Below are 12,682 nucleotides of genomic sequence, written 5' to 3'. Positions count from 1 at the left end.
ACTTTTTAAGGAAATCAAATATGTCATCTTCACAGTGGAATTTATGGCTCTGGAGAGGCTTAACCCTTGAGTTTATCATCTCCTCAGAGGAAATTCTTTTGAGAGAATCTCAGAAACTGCTCCATGGGACTTGTTTTCATCGGAGGCCAAGAGAGCAGGTGGCTGAGCAGCTGGGAGAAAAATTCTTGTTTACAATGTGAACGCTCCATGGTTCATACTCCTCCAGGCCCGGGTTCTGGCCGAATAGTATAAAGATGAATCATCAAAAGGAATAGAGGAAAAACAAAGGGGGAAACGAAGCAATATAAAGAAGGGGACAGAAATTAAATAGATAAAGCCAATAATATTTAAAATTGGACCTATAAGAGACTAAAAAGAAAGTAGATCAGATGGTTAGAGCTGATATTTCCAAATTCAGTTTTAAGAATTAAAAAATGAAATATTTTGGAAGGAAATTTTCCAATATCTTATAAATTTAAGCTATATTTGACCAAGAAATATACTTATTAGAATTTATCCTTCGGTAAGTCACATAAGTGTATAAAGATAAATGTATAAGGATATCCAAAGGATTACATTTTTTAAAAAGATTTTATTTCTAAATAATCTCCACACCCAACATGGGGCTTGAACTTACAACCCCGAGATCAAGTTGCTTGTTCCATTGACTGAGCCAGCCAGGTGCCCTCAAAGTATTACATTTAAAAATAAAAAATTAGACACATCTAAATTCCTATAAAATTTATTGAGCACCAGTTAAGTCCCCTTGCTAAGGTTAACATCTTCATCCATGCTCAAGATCCCACCCCTTCTCACATTTTCAAGGACTTTGCTCCTGCTGTTATCCTCTCATACATCACCAGTATTTCCCTCTCAATTGGACCATTCCCATTCTTATAAAACATGATGTCATCATCATCATCATTTAGATAACAAAGAACCAAAACTCTTTCTTGACTTAGTCCTTTTCCAATTGCTCCATCTCTCTGCTTAGCTCGAAAGTGTTTTCTCTCCCAGATATTTCTTTTTTTAAGATTTTATTTATTTATTTGAGGGAGAGAGAGCAGGAGAGAGAGCAAACACGGGGGAGGAGCAGAGGGAGAGGGAGAAGCAGGTTCCCCGCCGAGCAGGGAGCCCGATGTGGGGCTCGATCCCAGGACCCTGGGATCATGACCTGAGCCAAAGACAGATATTTAACCATCTGAGCCATCCAGGCGCCCCTCTCCCAGACATTTCTATTTCCCCAACTTTCCTTTTCTCTTTAACACCCAACTCAAGTTTCTATCTCCATCACTCTCTGTAGGTCAAGGTCTCCACTGAACTCCATCTTTCCAGATCCTGTAACAATTCTTAGTCCTCATCTTACCCTATCAAAGGAGTTTGACTGAGGAGACTTTTATGAGACACATTCTTGTTATTTCTAAGAACTGCTCCTTCTTCACCACTTTCCTGTTCTTTCTCTCTTCTAAATGTCGGAAGCCCTCTTCTCTTCTGTATTTGTATGCTCTTCCAAAATGACCTCACCCAGTCCCATGGCTTTAAATAACACCCATATATTGATGACTTCTAAATCTGTATGTCCAAACCCAATAATCCTCTCATCTCTCCTGGGAGAACTCAACCACCTACTCAACATCTCTACTTGGACGTCTTATAGGTCACATTCAGTATCAACATATCCAAATCAGAGTGCTCCAGTTTTTTCCCCCTTGTCTCTCTCAAAACTCATCACCTCAGCCAATGTCACCCCCAGCCATGCAAACGTTAAAGATGACACCTGCCAAAAGCCTAGCGTCATTCTTGATTTCTTTCTCCCTTAGTGTCACCCTTCCTCCCATTCAATCCATCAGCAGAGCCCATGAGTTCAACATTCACTGTAAAACCCAAATCTGACCCTTCCTCACTATATTCCCAGAACCTCAGTGAGTTAGAGCTCTCAAGAATAGATTCCTATCTGGTCACCCTTCTTTTGTTCTTGCTCCCCTATAATCCATTAGCTACTTAGCAGTCAGAGTGATCTGGTAACATCCTAGATAAGTTCATATCACATCCCTGCTTAAAACCTTTTAGGGCTTTCTGTTGCACCTAGAATAAATTATAAAGCTCTTATGATGGCGCCTAGTGACTTCTCCTACCAGTCACTATTCTCCCTTCCCACTAGCTCCATTCCAAACTCCACTAGGCTTCTCTGGGTTCCTTGAACAAGTCAAGTTTGCTCCTATCCCTGGCACTTAGCACCAGCTCTGCCCTCTACCTGGAATGTTCTTCCCCAGATCATCATGTGCTCCAACCTTCTTATTAGTTATCTGCTCCAGTTCAAATTCTTGAGGAGATACCCTTGTGACCAATGAGAATAAAACTTCTCCCATTATCCCCACCCTCTTACTGATTTTATTTCCCTTGTGACACTTATCACTTATTTATTTACTTGTTTGATTTCTTAATCCCCCTCTTACTCATGTATGCTAAGGTTGGAACATCATTATTTTCATTGTGGCCTCTCTAGCATGTAGAACAAAGCCTGCTACATAATAGGTGTTAGTATTTTTTGAATGAATGCTGGAAAAATTGTCATTTTATATTTAACTGAGTGAAGGAAAAAGCAAGTTTTAAAATGGTATGTACAAAGTTCCAGTAATATTAATACTAATAAATATCTTAGTATATGTTTATATTTGTATGATACATAGGATTTGAATGAATCCATGGGAAAATTTTCAAGATTTATACTTTTATTAGGGTGCTTAGCTGGCTTAGTCAGTAGAACATGTGACTCTTAATCTCAGGGTTGTAAATTCGAGCTCCATGTTGGGTATAGAGATTACTTAAAAAATAAAATCTTTAAAGAAAGATGTGTATTTTTGGAGATATAATTGACATAAAACATTGTATAAGCTTAAGGTATATAATCTGTTGATTTGATACATTTATATATCGCAATATAACACTGTAGTGTTAGCTAACATCTCTATCATACCACATAATTATCATTTGTGTGTGTGTGTGAAGAGAACAGTTAAGGTCTAGTTTCTTAGCAACTTGGAAGTGTATATAACACATTATTATTGATTATAACACATTATTATTGATTATAATCCCTATGCTGTGCATTAAGTTCTGGAAAACTTACTCATCCTCTAAGTGCAAGTTTGTACCTACAAACCAACAAGTTTGTACCCTTCAACCAACATCTCCCTAATTCCTCTACCCACCCCCCCCATGCACCTGGCAACCACCATTCTATTCTCTATTTCTGTAAGTTAGGCTTTTTTAGATTCCACATATAAGTGATATCATAGAAAGCTGCCTTTCTCTGGTTGACTTATCTCACTTAACATAATGCCCTCAAGGTCAGGTTGTCACAAATGGCAGGATTTCCTTGTTTCTTACAGCTGCATAATTTAATGTATACAAATATATATATAAAATCTGGTATGTGGTATATATACATGAAATACAATGTGATATATATATGACAGACATTTAGGTTGTTTTCTTTTTTCTTTTTTTAAAGATTTTATTTATTTATTTGACAGAGAGAGACACAGTGAGAGAGGGAACACAAGCAGGGCGAGTGGGAGAGGGAGAAGCAGGCTTCCCGCTGAGCAGGGAGCCCGATGCGGGGCTCGATCCCGAGACTTCCAGGATCATGACCTGAGCTGAAGGCAGTCGCTTAACCAACTGAGCCACCCAGGAACCCAGCATAGTTTTACACTAACCATGAACTTGAATCTGAAAAAAAAGATATATTAAAAATAAAGTCAAATAAAGTAGAAATATTTAGAATAATAAAGGTGCTGAAAGTCAATTAGGCAATTAAAACATAGACATTAAGTGATATAAAATTATGATGAAATTAAAATTCATGGGTAAAATGGCAGATTCACGGGTGGAGACAAAAAGAACAAAGTGAAGGAATAGGCCAGGTAATGGCTCTCCTGGGATCAGAGGGAGAACCTCTGAGAACACCTAGGCTTGCCCAAGCCCTGTGCAGAAGAAGGGTCAAGGGCCAGGCCTAGTGCCTCTCTAACATAACCTGCATCAGAACTCAGGTGCCGCTCTTGACTTTGAGGGTTCCACGGCTCCAACCTTGAGCATATTCGGGCAGGCAGAGGGCCCAACAGCAGCCTGTTTCCAGTACACTTTTGCCGCTGCCATATGCCAAGGACCATGTGGGTCCCATTCCTTTCTGTGTCCAAGGTCCCTAATCCAGGGCCTGGCACATTATAAGCCAATGGGAAGTGCTTGCTGTGGAGCTCGGATAGCTCCTGAGTGAGAAGATACCAGCCACGCAGGGGCTCAAGCTGGGCAGTCTCTGAGACTCGCCTGGGGAGCCTTGGAAGCCCTACCCCCAGAAATTCTGGCTAAACTGATCTTGGATGGTGTCTAGACATCACCATTTTCAAGTAGGTTTTAGTCCTTTATTTTGACATTATTTTAAATGTACAGAAAAGTTAGCAAAATCATATGAAAAGCACTATATACCCTTCTCCCAGATTTGCCTATTGTTAGCATTTGACCACATATGCCATATGGTTCTCCTTCTCTACACCGCCCCCCCAACACACAAACACGCAAACACGCATATATTCCTTTTCCCCCCTTAAGTTTTAGCCATGATGTTTCATTACCCCTTACTACTTTGATGTGTATTTCTTAAGAAAGCGAAGATTATAGCTGTGGTACCACCATCAAATCAGAAAATTAATAATGATTCGAAAGTGTCTCCTAATCCTCAGACCCTCATTCAGATTCTGAATACTGTCCCCATAATTTTCATTATAGGTCCAGGATTCAGCCCCAGGTCACGTGTTGGGTTTAGTTATGACACCTCTTCAGCTGCCTTCAATAAGTAACTGTTTTGTAGACCTTCCTTGTCTTTAATTAATCTGTCAGTTTTTAGGGAGCCTGGCTGGCTCAGTTGGCAAAGCATGTGACTCTTGATCTCAGGGTTGTGAGTTTGAGCCCCATGTTTAGTGTAGAGGTTACTTAAAAGTAAGTAAATCTAAAACCTGTCATTTTGTAAACAGTATAGTCTAGTCATCATTTAATTATTCATTGGTTTGGGTTAGTCTGATATTTCTTCATGATTTACACACATTTGTAAGAATATCCTAGAAGTGATGCTGTGTTTTCCTCATTGCATCATATGAGGGGCACATGATTTATCTCAGGGGGAGGGCAGGGAGAGAGGGAGAGAGAGAATCTCAAGCTAAGTGTGGAGCTCGATGTGGGACTCGATTCCATGACCCTAAGATCATGACCTGAGCCGAAACCAAAAGCCAGATGCTCAACCAAATGAGCCACCCAGGCACCCCTTTTATTTTTTTTAAGGTAGGCTCCACACCCAAGGTGGAACCCAACATGGGGCTTGAACTCATGACCCTGAGATCAAAAGTCGGACACTCAACCGACTGAGCTACCCAGGCACCCCAATTTGTCTCATTACTGATGATGACAACATTTATCCCTTGTTCAGTGTGATGTTTGCCAAGTTTCTCCACTATAAAGTTAACTAATGAGTACTTTGTGTTCACTAATTAAGAAGTTATTAGTAGGTACTTTGTAGGGATATATATTAAGACTTTTACTATACGGTAGAACTTTCCTTTCTCCCCACTTATTTATATTGTGATGTGTTCATGTACTCCTAGTGTAGTGGAACTTCAATCTGAACTATTATTATTCGATGTTCAAATTGTTTCAGAGTTTGCCAGAGGAAGCCCCTTTCAACTGACTCCCGTCTCCTGTGTTAGCTCTTCCTCACTCCGGCAAAACAAGATACTCCATGCTCATCTTGTATTTACCTTGTCCCAGATTTACGTGTCCCAGCAAGACCATTTCTCCAAGGAGCACTAGTTCCTTTTATCGGAGGAGGATATTTAGAAACCGAGATCTGGACGCTAAGTGTGCTCATTACCACCAGGATGTCATTCCATCCAGAAACCTGGTTAAGAGAAGCCTGAGTAGCAACCTGTTTTACTGCTAGATTTCTTCATTTTGCTCAAGGACACCCCCAAGATAGCTCTCTGAACCAGATATTTTGTAGCCAGTTTATAGCCTGCTCCACCTTGCCCTCTGCCCAGGAGGCTGAATGGTTCGGATTATAATAATGTGTTCTCAAATCCTCTGTCACGCCCCTTGGGTTTCCGCCAGTGAGGAGTCCCAGTAAGAAAAGAGAAGAGGAAAGCAAAGTCAGGGTATTTATCCCCTTGCCTCCCTCCCTGCGAGGTCTCCTGGAGTTGGCTATGTCCCTCGACAAGGAGTCCTCATTTTTCTCGGGGTCACTAACTCTTCTCCGTGTTTCTGGCAACTGATTCCTCCCCCCTTCAGGTGGTGAACCCCAGCTCCCAAATTCGTACCTTTTTAAATAAACCCTCTTCAAAGTACCTATGTTCAAATGGCCATCTGTTTCTCATTGGGACTCTGACTCATACCTTTTGGGTAAGAATATGGATGTTCCTAAATTGCTCTCCCTCTTTCCCAGTGATCCAGAAAAACAAGACTCTGTAAAGCTGCAACTCTGGTAATAAAGCCTTCCTGTTCTAGGGAAGGGTTGGCAGACTTCTCCCATAGGGCCAGATAGTAAATATTGTAAGTTTCGTTTACAGCCACCCCATGGTGCCATAATATCATATAAGCAGCCACAGGCAACAGATAAACAAAGAACTTGACATTCAACTCCAGACATTCAAATAATGCTCCTACTGTATTATTCAGTAACGTGGTTGGCTGTAGGATTTTGTCAGACATTCCATAAAGTCTAGGAACACATTATTTGTAAGCTCCATTTTACAGATTAGGAAACTGAAGAGCATTGAGGTTAATAGCTTGCCATAAATCCCATAGTTATGCAGTGGGGTAGTAGAAGTAATCCTCTGATACCAACTTCTTTGTTCCCCTCAGCATGCAAAGTTTCTTTGAGCAAGGTATTGTTAAGGCAATATGATTTTAGAGGATAATGGGTTAGTGAGTGAGATTTTTGAGGCTAACGGGATTTGAGGATTTACTGGAAATCATATCATCTATCAGTAGGCTTGATTCTAGACAGGCTGTATCACTATGGGATTGCATCTATTATGACAGTAAGACTCTAGGAAAGAAAAGAAAAGAAAAAAAGAAAAAAATGTGACATTTGAGTTTTCCCCTAATGGGATTCTTCTGATACCACAGAGCTGCTAAATCAATCCATTTTGAAAGCTGTCTCACCTTTAAACTAGTGTTGTTTAATCAGTTCTAGTTATTGTTAACCAGTTTGAGTTGGGCTTTCTGTCTTGCAATTGAAAATATGCTAATAGACAGCCAGTGTTCCCTGCTGTTTATTGATTGAGAAGCCAAAAGAGAGTATTTAGCAACCCCAAAGCTATTGAGTGCATAACACCACAGGTGTACTCTTATTTTCTCCTGTTTTTGCTTTCTGAAACGCAAAAGCTTTTCAGGAATAAGTCAAAGTGTTTTTGCATATTTAGGAAAACTTGTTAAATATTTTTAATTACCCAAATATTATTTAGCTTGTGGTATACTCGAGTACATATGTTGTCTGAAAACTATTCAAAACGTAGAGTGAAAGGAGGTTATATAAAATTAGGCATTTTATTATTACCTCCTTTTTTTCCTTTTTTTGAAACTAGTGGCGGGGCGCCTGGGTGGCTCAGTCGTTAAGCGTCTGCTTTCGGCTCAGGTCATGATCCCAGGGTCCTGGGATCTAGCCCCGCATCGGGTTCCTGCTCCGCGGGAAGCCTGCTTCTCCCTCTCCCACTCCCCCTGCTCGTGTGCCCTCTCGCTGTGTCTCTCTATGTCAAATAAATAAATAAAATCTTAAAAAACAAACAAACAAACAAAACTAGTGGCTAGTTGTTTCAATGGTGAAATGCTAACTTTATTTACAAAATTAATTTGGGAAGGGGACGATTGACAAGGTTTTTGGTTTGTTTGCAAGCAAAGCAATGACAATTTCTGCTGCAGGAATACTGTTAACTTGCTTTCCAATAAGAAAAAAGTGGGCATCTAGGAAGAAAATATTCCAAATGTTTTCCATACTTTGTCTAGTCTCTGAAGTTCTCTTTGTTCTGTTGGAATGCCTAAGTCAATGAATTCAGTATTGATTTATCTCAAAGGCCCAAGGCTTGAGGCTTTGAGGGACAATGAAAAGAACGAAAGAAACATTTCTCATAGACTGTATTAAGCCTCCAGGCAGAGAAAATGTACAAGTGAAAAGCACATCAGAGACATCTTGGTTCCTTGTTAAAACATGTGGAAAATAACTCTATGGCCAGGGTGGAAAGGTATACTACTGATTAATGATGAAATTTATAATTTAACCAGGATTTCTCTTTTTTTTTTTAAGATTTTATTTTTAAGTAAGTAATCTCTACACCGAGTGTGGGGCTCGAATTCCCAACCCCGAGATCAAGAGTTGCATGTTCTGAGCCAGCCAGGAGCCCCTAACCAGGATTTCTTAATTTCACCAAGCAAGCCTCGACTGCAGTATTGTGACCATAGCGGGTTTCCACTATGTCCCGCGTTCAGATCGCACACCTTGCCTGCTGTAATTGCACAGGTCCCAGCTTGCATTTATTAGGCATTCAGTAAATAGTTCATGACTGACTGGCTGGCTGAATTAATGAGAGAGTGCAAAACCAATGTAAGTATCTTTTTGATATAATTTTTACTTCCATGCTGCCCAGTTAAACATGTTAAATATTTTGATTCCCTGTCTTCAGTTACAAAAAAGAAGTAGGGTAGTAGAAATTAATATGTTCCAAGAGTGCTTGTTGCTGCTGTCATTTAATACTGTACTTGAAATAATACAACACCTTCCCATCAAGAAAAATTTTAACATTTATTGAGTTCTTACTGTGTGCCAAGCAATGAGCTTTATTCTTTACATGAAATTTTAAAAATCCAGGGTGCCTGGGTGGCTCAGTCGCTAAGCGTCTGCCTTCGGCTCAGGTCATGGTCCCAGGGTCCTGGGATCGAGCCCCGCATCAGGCTCCCTGCTCAGCGGGAAGCCTGCTTCTCCCTCTCCCACTCCCCCTGCTTGTGTTCCCTCTCTCGCTGTGTCTCTCTGTCATATAAATAAATAAAATCTTTTTTAAAAAAAGAAATTTTAAAAATTCATCCTCCACAACAATTTTTATTTATTTATTTTTAAAAATATTTTATTTATTTATTTGAGAGAGCGAGAATGAGAGAGAGAGAGAGCACATGAGAGGGGGGAGGGTCAGAGGGAGAAGCAGACTCCCTGCTGAGCAGGGAGCTCAATGTGGGACTCGATTCCGGGACTCCAGGATCATGACCTGAGCCGAAGGCAGTCGCTTAACCAACTGAGCCACCCAGGCGCCCCAACTTTTATTTTTTTTAAGATTTTATTTATTTTTGAGAGATAGAGAGAGAGAGAACGAGCAGGGTGTCAGGCAGGGGCAGGGGGAGAAGCAGACTCCCTGCTGAGCCAGGAGCCCGATGCGGGGCTCAATCCTAGGACCCTGGGATCATGACCTGTGCTGAAGGCAGACGCTTAACCGACTGGGCCACCCAGGAGCCCCACAACAACTTTCTAAGTAGACAGTATTATTTTTCTTATTTTACAGATGAGAAAACTCTAAACTCTGTTGCCTCTTGAGTTGTATGAATTATACATGCTTGCACAGAACGCAAACGAGGACATGAACAATCCTTTACACTGGGTATTCGCCCAAAGAATACGAAAGCACTAATTTGAAAAGATACATGCACCCCTATGTTTATTGCAGCATTATTTACAGTGGCCAAATTATGGAAGCAGCCCAAGTGTCCATTGACAGATGAATGGATAAAGATGATATGGTATATATATATATATATATATATATATATATATATATATATATATACACCATGGAATATTACTCAGCCATAAAAAAGAAGAGATCTTGCCATTTATGACAGCAGTTGCCATTTGAAATAAATCAGTCCAAGAAAGACAAATACCATATGATCTCATTCATATGTGGAATTTAAGAAACAAAACAAGTGAACAAATTAAAAAGAGACAAACTAAAAACAGACTCTTAACTATAGAGAACAAACAGATGGTCACCAGAGGGGAGGTGGGGGGAGTGGTGGATGCAATAGGTAAAGGGGACTGACAGCACACTTATTATAATGAGCACTGAGTTATGTGTAGAATTGTTGAATCACTATATTGTACATGAAACCAATATAACACTATGTGTTAACTATACTGGAATTAAAAAAAAAAGAAATAAAACAGAGACCATATTTAGGACTCTGCAAGTCATGTTGAAAATAGAAATAAAAAAATAAAAGAAAAAGAAAAAAGATCTGGCTTTTAGATAATTTCCCCTAGCTGTCTCCACTTAACTTGCTTCCAATTCAATTCTCGAAGTCCTATTTCTATTTCACCTTCATGCTCAAGAGTCAGCTCTTCCTAAACTGAACAATCTTTCAATGTCCATTTTTTCATCATTAAATTACTAGAAGCCTCTAATGCACTTGGTTTGCTGGTATTTCCCTACATCACCATTTCTTATTCATCCTATAATCTTTGGTTCAAGTGTCATCTCCTTCAGGAAATTTTTGTGTGTTATCTTCCCCCTACTCTCTTAAAAAAAATAATCCTTTTACAAAGAGATTCTTTATCAAGTGACAATATTCCCTCTAATCTTTTAATATAACAAATACTTCTAATTCATTACAAAACATTTCATTTTATTTTTATTTTTTTTTAAGATTTTTATTTATTTATTCATGAGAGACACAGAGAGAGGCAGAGGGAGAAACAGGCTCCCAAAGAGCAGGGAGCCCAATGCGGGACTCGACCCCAGGACTCCGGGATCATGACCCGAGCCCCGAAGGCAGACGCTCAACCATAGGAGCCACCCAGGCGCCCATTCTAAAAACATTTCAATTATAATAGTTCAATTTGCGTGCTTTTCAGTTACAACAACTCTTCAGGAATACAATTTTTTGTACACAAGAAGAGAACTCTTAGTTATTGCTCCATTAAGGATATTTTTATATTTGAAAGAGAGAGATAATTATTTGACCTTAAAAATAAATGAATTCTCCATATTTGTTTAAACCATAACTATAAAAACTTAACTATGGATATATCTAAGATTTTTTAGTATGGGAATTAAATAAATCCCCATCTACCTATCGTCCAGCTTCAAAAATTATCAAAACTTTCCAATCTGCAAATATTTTGAAATATTGGTAATAAAAAGGATGCCCATATAATTTATTATTCAAACCAGGACACTTTTGAGAGAGTGAGAAGGGGTGTTATTATTAATTCCACCAGGACAACAGGCATAAACCCAATCTGTACTTGGGAAACCAGGGCATGTAATCAGCCCTAGAATCAATTCAGTTTTGTAATATTAAATGTATTTAAAAATACACCCAGATGTAAGAATATATAAGACAGTATAATTCTGACGTGAAGGAAGACACACATCTCTTGTTTTTTTTTAAGATTTTATTTATTTATTTGACAGAGAGAGACACAGCGAGAGAGGGAACACAAGCAGGGGGAGCGGCAGAGGGAGAAGCAAGCTTCCCGCGGAGCAGGGAGCCCGATGCGGGGCTCGATCCCAAGACCCTGGGATCATGACCTGAGCCGAAGGCAGACGCTTAACGACTGAGCCACCCAGACGCCCCCACGCATGTTTTGTTAAACAGTTTTCTTTACTCATCGTTGTTCTGGACTGAATGCATTGCCTCAAAATTCGTATGTTGAAGCCCTACCTCCCAATGTGATGATATTTAGAAGTAGGGCCTTTGGGAGCTGTTAGGTCATGCGGGTGAAGCCTCACAATGGGAACTGTGTCTTCTAAGAAGGGATACATACAGCTCTGTCTCTCGATCTCTCTTGCTCTTTCTCTCCCTCCATGCCGTATGAGGATCAGCGGGAAGATTTTCATGAACCAGGAAGTAGGCCCTCCGCGAGGAACTGAACGGGCTGGCTCTCTGAGCTTGGAGTTGTCAGCCTCCAGAACTGTGAGAAATAAATGTCTGTTGTTAAACCACTTAGTCTATGATGTATTGTTACGGCAGCCTGAGCAGACGAAGACAATCGTGTTGAGTAGAATTTGTATGGGCTGTGACTACTCTGAGGCAGAATTAAATAAAACATGTATTTTAAGAGCACGTATTGGGCAATAAATGGATTCCCGTAATCCAGCAGCAACGCAGTAACGCGAACTCTGGCGCCGCAGTTGGAGTGCGTGGGAGGAGACGAACGCGATGTGCGGCCGCTGCCTGCCGGGGGCTAGCTGAACACGATCCTCAGCCCCTCTGAGGCCCCTTTTCTTCCCTCACCCCGTAAAATGGGGATAATAACGGGACCTATTTTACAGGCGTTTATGAGGACAAGTGGCTAACGTGGGTAAAACACACGACCTGTCCCCTGACACGCACGAACGTTCAATGAAGCCTACCTTCTCTCTCGTCTTTCCTCTTCTTCTTCCTCTTCTTCTCTCCCCTGTTCCGGCTTCTCCGCCACGCAGGGGCCGGCACAGCACACGCCTGGGTTGGTGACTTTACAGGGAAGCCAGAGGGAGGAGCCGGGGCTGCTCCGGGGCCAAGACATTAACCGGACACTCGTCACATCCCACGGACAGTGCGATGGCAGGCCGTTCCTTGTCCCTCGTCAGAGGGAGTTCAAAGCGTCCTAACC

The 12,682-nt window shown here is 40.7% G+C and overlaps 1 long non-coding RNA gene across 1 annotated transcript in view; it reads right to left on the bottom strand.

The window, feature by feature from the left end:
* LOC141372736 (uncharacterized) overlaps nucleotides 1-12,682 on the bottom strand; it is an 823,585-nt gene extending 810,903 nt beyond the window's left edge. Inside the window, exons 1-2 of the long non-coding RNA XR_012378138.1 lie at nucleotides 12,444-12,682; nucleotides 11,458-12,001 (exon numbers count right to left, since the gene is read on the bottom strand). This is a non-coding gene — a long non-coding RNA (uncharacterized lncRNA). The remainder of the gene's footprint in view (nucleotides 1-11,457; nucleotides 12,002-12,443) is intronic.

The sequence above is a fragment of the Callorhinus ursinus genome, unplaced genomic scaffold (assembly GCF_003265705.2).
Source record: "Callorhinus ursinus isolate GAN/ISIS: 27379988/994484 unplaced genomic scaffold, GSC_fseal_2.0 scaffold5, whole genome shotgun sequence".
NCBI classification, from domain to species: Eukaryota; Metazoa; Chordata; class Mammalia; order Carnivora; family Otariidae; genus Callorhinus; species Callorhinus ursinus.
Note: the sequence above shows the minus strand (reverse complement) of the source record. Positions and strands in the feature narration are given on the sequence as shown.